We start from the raw sequence: 6,000 nt of genomic DNA, 5'->3' as shown, positions 1-6,000 counted from the left end.
AAATAGCTTTTGAGAGGACATAAATTTAATATCGATGTTATTAATCCATTGTATGTGATATAATTTCGTAGAGCTCAATTAAAACTTACTACAAATGCAGATTTGTAAAGAAATAAGTACAAAAGAACCAAAGGAGAATGATGCCAACATGTAGCTTTTGAGTGGAAAATTCCTCTCTAATGACAAAAAGTGTCTTTTTGTACCACCATAAGTTTAAGCTCATGATATTCCTCCACCGAATGTGATGCAAGTTCGTAGAGCTCAACTAAATGTGGGTGTTTAGGGTTTAGGGTTTAGGGTTTAGAAGTAGGAAAAAAAGTATAAAGAGGCCCAACGTATTGCTTTTGAGAGGACATAAATATAAAATAGATGTTATTAATTCATTGTATGTGATATGAGTCGTAGAACTCAAGTAAAACTTACAACAAATGGAGAATTGTAACGAAATAAGTACATTTGCACCAAAGGAGAATGAGGCCAACATATAACTTTTGAGTGGAGAAATTACTCTCTAATGACAAAAAGTGTCTTTTTGTACTACCATAAGTTTAAGCTCATGATATTCCTTTACCGAATGTGATGCAAGTTCGTAGAGCTCAACTAAATGTGGGTGTTTAGGGTTTAGATTTTAGGGTTTAGGGTTTAGGGTAAGACAAATGGGTAAAGAGGCAAACAAATAGCTTTTGAGAGGACATAAATTTAATATCGATGTTATTAATCCATTGTATGTGATATAATTTCGTAGAGCTCAATTAAAACTTACTACAAATGCAGATTTGTAAAGAAATAAGTACAAAAGAACCAAAGGAGAATGAGGCCAACATGTAGCTTTTGAGTGGAAAAATTCCTCTCTAATGACAAAAAGTGTCTTTTTGTACCACCATAAGTTTAAGCTCATGATATTCCTCCACCGAATGTGATGCCAGTTCGTAGAGCTCAACTAAATGTGGGTGTTTAGGGTTTAGATTTTAGGGTTTAGGGTTTAGGGTAAGACAAATGGGTAAAGACACAAACAAATAGCTTTGGAGAGGACATAAATTTAATATCGATGTTATTAATCCATTGTATGTGATATAATTTCGTAGAGCTCAATTAAAACTTACTACAAATGCAGATTTGTAAAGAAATAAGTACAAAAGAACCAAAGGAGAATGAGGCCAACATGTAGCTTTTGAGTGGAAAAATTCCTCTCTAATGACAAAAAGTGTCTTTTTGTACCACCATAAGTTTAAGCTCATGATATTCCTCCACCGAATGTGATGCAAGTTCGTAGAGCTCAACTAAATGTGGGTGTTTAGGGTTTAGATTTTAGGGTTTAGGGTAAGACAAATGGGTAAAGAGGCAAACAAATAGCTTTTGAGAGGACATAAATTTAATATCGATGTTATTAATCCATTGTATGTGATATAATTTCGTAGAGCTCAATTAAAACTTACTACAAATGCAGATTTGTAAAGAAATAAGTACAAAAGAACCAAAGGAGAATGATGCCAACATGTAGCTTTTGAGTGGAAAAATTCCTCTAATGACAAAAAGTGTCTTTTTGTACCACCATAAGTTTAAGCTCATGATATTCCTCCACCGAATGTGATGCAAGTTCGTAGAGCTCAACTAAATGTGGGTGTTTAGGGTTTAGGGTTTAGGGTTTAGAGTAGGAAAAAAGTATAAAGAGGCCAACGTATTGCTTTTGAGAGGACATAAATATAAAATAGATGTTATTAATTCATTGTATGTGATATGAGTCGTAGAACTCAAGTAAACTTACAACAATGGAGAATTGTAACGAAATAAGTACATTTGCACCAAAGGAGAATGAGGCCAACATATAACTTTTGAGTGGAGACATTACTCTCTAATGACAAAAATGTGTCTTTTTGTACTACCATAAGTTTAAGCTCATGATATTCCTTTACCGAATGTGATGCAAGTTCGTAGAGCTCAACTAAATTTGGGGTGTTTAGGGTTTAGGTTTTAGGGTTTAGGGTAAGACAAATGGGTAAAGAGGCAAACAAATAGCTTTTTGAGAGGACATAAATTTAATATCGATGTTATTAATCCATTGTATGTGATATAATTTCGTAGAGCTCAATTAAAACTTACTACAAATGCAGATTTGTAAAGAAATAAGTACAAAAGAACCAAAGGAGAATGAGGCCAACATGTAGCTTTTGAGTGGAAAAATTCCTCTCTAATGACAAAAAGTGTCTTTTTGTACCACCATAAGTTTAAGCTCATGATATTCCTCCACCGAATGTGATGCAAGTTCGTAGAGCTCAACTAAATGTGGGTGTTTAGGGTTTAGGGTTTAGGGTTTAGAGTAGGAAAAAAGTATAAAGAGGCCAACGTATAGCTTTTGAGAGGACATAAATAAAAAATAGATGTTATTAATTCATTGTATGTGATATGAGTTCGTAGAACTCAACTAAAACTTACAACAAATGGAGAATTGTAACGAAATAAGTACATTTGCACCAAAGGAGAATGAGGCCAACATATAACTTTTGAGTTGAGACATTACTCTCTAATGACAAAATGTGTCTTTTTGTACTACCATAAGTTTAAGCTCATGATATTTGTAACACCCCGATTTCCAGGTGTCACTTTAGTAACCAAAAATAGACTTTACGCTGAAAACAGTAATTTTTTTGTTTGATACCTTTTAAATCAAGCAATAGAAAATAAAGACAAAACCCAACCAACACACAAATATATACACATGTACAGCCTCAGCTGCACTCCCATGTCACGCGCACTCGCAGTGACTCCAAAGTAGTGTGCCCGTAGGCAAATAGTTACAGATCCAGAAGTGTGAGTGAAAAGGTTATAATTACAATCCACTGGGAGAAAGTCGGCCTCAAAATGGCCTAAGCAAAGACTCCTATAGTCCGACTGACTCACTGTGATCCCTCAATAAGAGAACCACACAAAAGCCATGCGTCGGGAACCTACCCCGTCCCAAAAGCAAAACGAATCAGAGCTCTACACAAATATGACGCCTGCCTAACTCTACCAACCCATAACTGCTCACACATCCGAGTCCTCGGCGAACTGAAGACGGCAAGTTGAAGCTCAGCTCCATGCGTCGTAGAACTTCTTTCGTCAGATGTTCACACTCGTCAGTCCGGTCCTCCATGACCCTTCCCCGGTACGTCGCTCGATGACCCACAACATCGATCACCCAAGCGGTGGGGGCATCCCGATCCACAAGCTCATATCTGATCCCCCCCGAGGGAGAGACCATCGAACACCAGTCGGCCATCGACATCTGGCAGCAGGCCGACCGCCCAAACACAAACATACAAACAAAGCCAAGGCGCTAGGGTCAACTCACAGCAATAAGTAGATATACACTCAACATGTGATATGGGGTATAGATATATGTTGATATATATACATATAAACAATCCTAGCATGTTATGGCTCTAACATTGCTTCAATAAACAAACAACACACAATCTCAGTCAGCATGAATGTATGCGTGAAATGCACAATATGTATCCGGATTTGTGACGCGTTCCCGTTCGCCACAAGTGAAGCATTTTCACTATGGATGGACCATTCCCGTTATCCATCCTGGATGAAATCCATCCTGGATGAACCATTCCCGTTATTCATCCTTGGTGAACCATTCCCGTTATTCACCGAATGATGAACCATTCCCGTTATTCATCATTAATGCAAGGTGAACCATTCCCGTTATTCACCATGATATGCACAGGTGAACCATTCCCGTTATTCACCCGATTGAATGCAACGTGGTTAGCCAAACAACGAATCGTCCTTACCACGAAAGTGTTTAGCTCACAACCCAATCTCAACAAACCCATGAGTTAGTGTCGGTCAATACAACACAACTCGGAGTAAGTGTCGGTCAATACAACACAACTCCATCCACAGAATACACAAGGGTCTAGTGTCGGTCAATACAACACAGCCCAAACAACAAGAGCACTAGGTGTCGGTCAATACAACACGGCTCCACAACAATCCCCAAGAGTACTAGAGTACTCGGTGACTTTCAATCATCACCATAGCTCACCTTAGTGGCTTCCCCCAATTCCGATAACTCTCCAAACCCACAACAAAGTCGACTTTTCCCCGTCTTTCGTAAATATTTTCCCCTTCAGTTCTCCTATGCTTAAACGTTAATAAAAATTGTTTCAATTCGAATTAGTCAAGTTATGAGTTTATTTCTCAAAGTCTAAGTTTCCCAAGTCTTTAGTTTTTCAAAGCTCTATCATTCTAAGTTTTCAAAGATCAACCACCCAAAATACATTTCCCGGGGAAAGTCTAAGAATTCCAACATATGGCTAAGTCTCAAACCCCACATTTGGACTTGCCTAGGGTTGTTCATCCAACCCGAAATATCAAAGATCACCAGATCAATGAATCTCCACTCCGAAATTGCGTCAAAACGCTCAATCCAACAAAAGCACAACATCACAAGTATGGAAAAGCATCATAACATCAACTCATCATCAAAAACAACATCAGATAAAACATAAGTCGAATTTATCGACGCCTATCATGCAGTCATAGCTAATATATAGTAAGTTGCCCTAACCTCGAGCTGATCCAGCTTCGCAAATCAAATCTCCTTCACAGGAATGCCTTGAAACTTCCAAAGTTCCTTCAACTGAACCTCGGAGGAAAAACAAAGCAGAATCCACACAAAATCGATTAGTTCGATCGCAATACAATACATAAACGATAGACAAAGCATCAAAGCTTCAGAATACGACAAACAGGTACGAAAGGACAAGTTTTCGAAAACGAAAAACTCCCCTCCCCTTAGGAAAAACCCACGGCCAAAAGGAGAAAAGGGCTTCGGCTCTTTTTCTTCGATCAAATCAGTTTACAAGGTAGTTTTAGGGTAAAACTAAGGCAAAGAAACTGTCAGAACAATTTTCGGACAATCGGGCCGAAATACGACTACGCAGGGGCATTTTGGTCCAAAATAAAGGCTCAAAACTTCAAAGTTATCAGTTCTGAAAACAAATTTGACAGCAACGATCCTCATGATATCCGTGACAACAAATCCTAAAGGCACGAAGTCATATTAAGTCTTTTCGACAATAAAGTTTCGAAATGTGAGACAAAAAGAGTTTTGAGTCAATTTTTCAGATCCTGGACAACTGAATCGCAATCAGAGTTTACTGACAGAGGTTTTAGACTCAGGGGAACATAAGGAACATAACCCAAGCGAGAAATCAGAGAAATCGGACAATTTTAGAAAAAGCTCAAAACTTAGAGCACAGAAACGACTTCAGAAACTCCGCAGAAACAGAAATCAGAGGCAGGATTCATGATAGTTACCTCGATACCTAGAAGTAGGGACGAACTGCACGAAGATTGGTCAAGTTTTCGCGGAAATCCCCTCCCCCCTTGCTCCCCACGAAATCAGCCACAAATGGAAAGAAAATGAGAGGATTTTGCTTTTTCGCGCTATTTATAGGCGGGTGAAATCGCGGGAAAATGAAAATTTCGCGATTCCGATTTTTGCAGCACGATCACCGAGAAATTCTAAGAGAGATTCTGGCGTCGGAATTCCAGAACTCAAAACAAATATCTAGGATTTGGGAAAAACGATATCGAAAAACTCAAAAGCGGTGTCGGTTAATCTGCCCCGAAAAACTACTTTTTGCTGTGATGCTCAAACGACAAAACTTCCAACTGAAGAAAGATTGGAAACGTCGAAACAAGTCTGGCAACGCGGACGGAATCTTCGTTAGAAGTCCCGAATAGAAAAAGTATTCATCCATTGCTCGAAAATAGGGTTTCGAAGCAAAGAAATTAGCGTCGGCGGACATCCGAAAAGTGAAACCTATCGTGCGTACAGTCCAGAGTTCCGAAATGAAACGCTGGTCGATGGAAAAATAAAAAGAATCTTTAAATTTTCCGAGAGTTCGAAATCTCACTCAAAACGTTGCTTTAAGAGCGAAATAGCCTATTCTGGACACGCTCGCCCTAAGGCAAGTGTGCAGACGACTCGCACTAACT

Source organism: Lotus japonicus, chromosome 6 (assembly GCF_012489685.1).
Source record: "Lotus japonicus ecotype B-129 chromosome 6, LjGifu_v1.2".
Lineage (NCBI taxonomy): Eukaryota > Viridiplantae > Streptophyta > Magnoliopsida > Fabales > Fabaceae > Lotus > Lotus japonicus.
The sequence above is the reverse complement of the archived record's forward strand: the minus strand, read 5'-3'. Positions refer to the sequence as shown.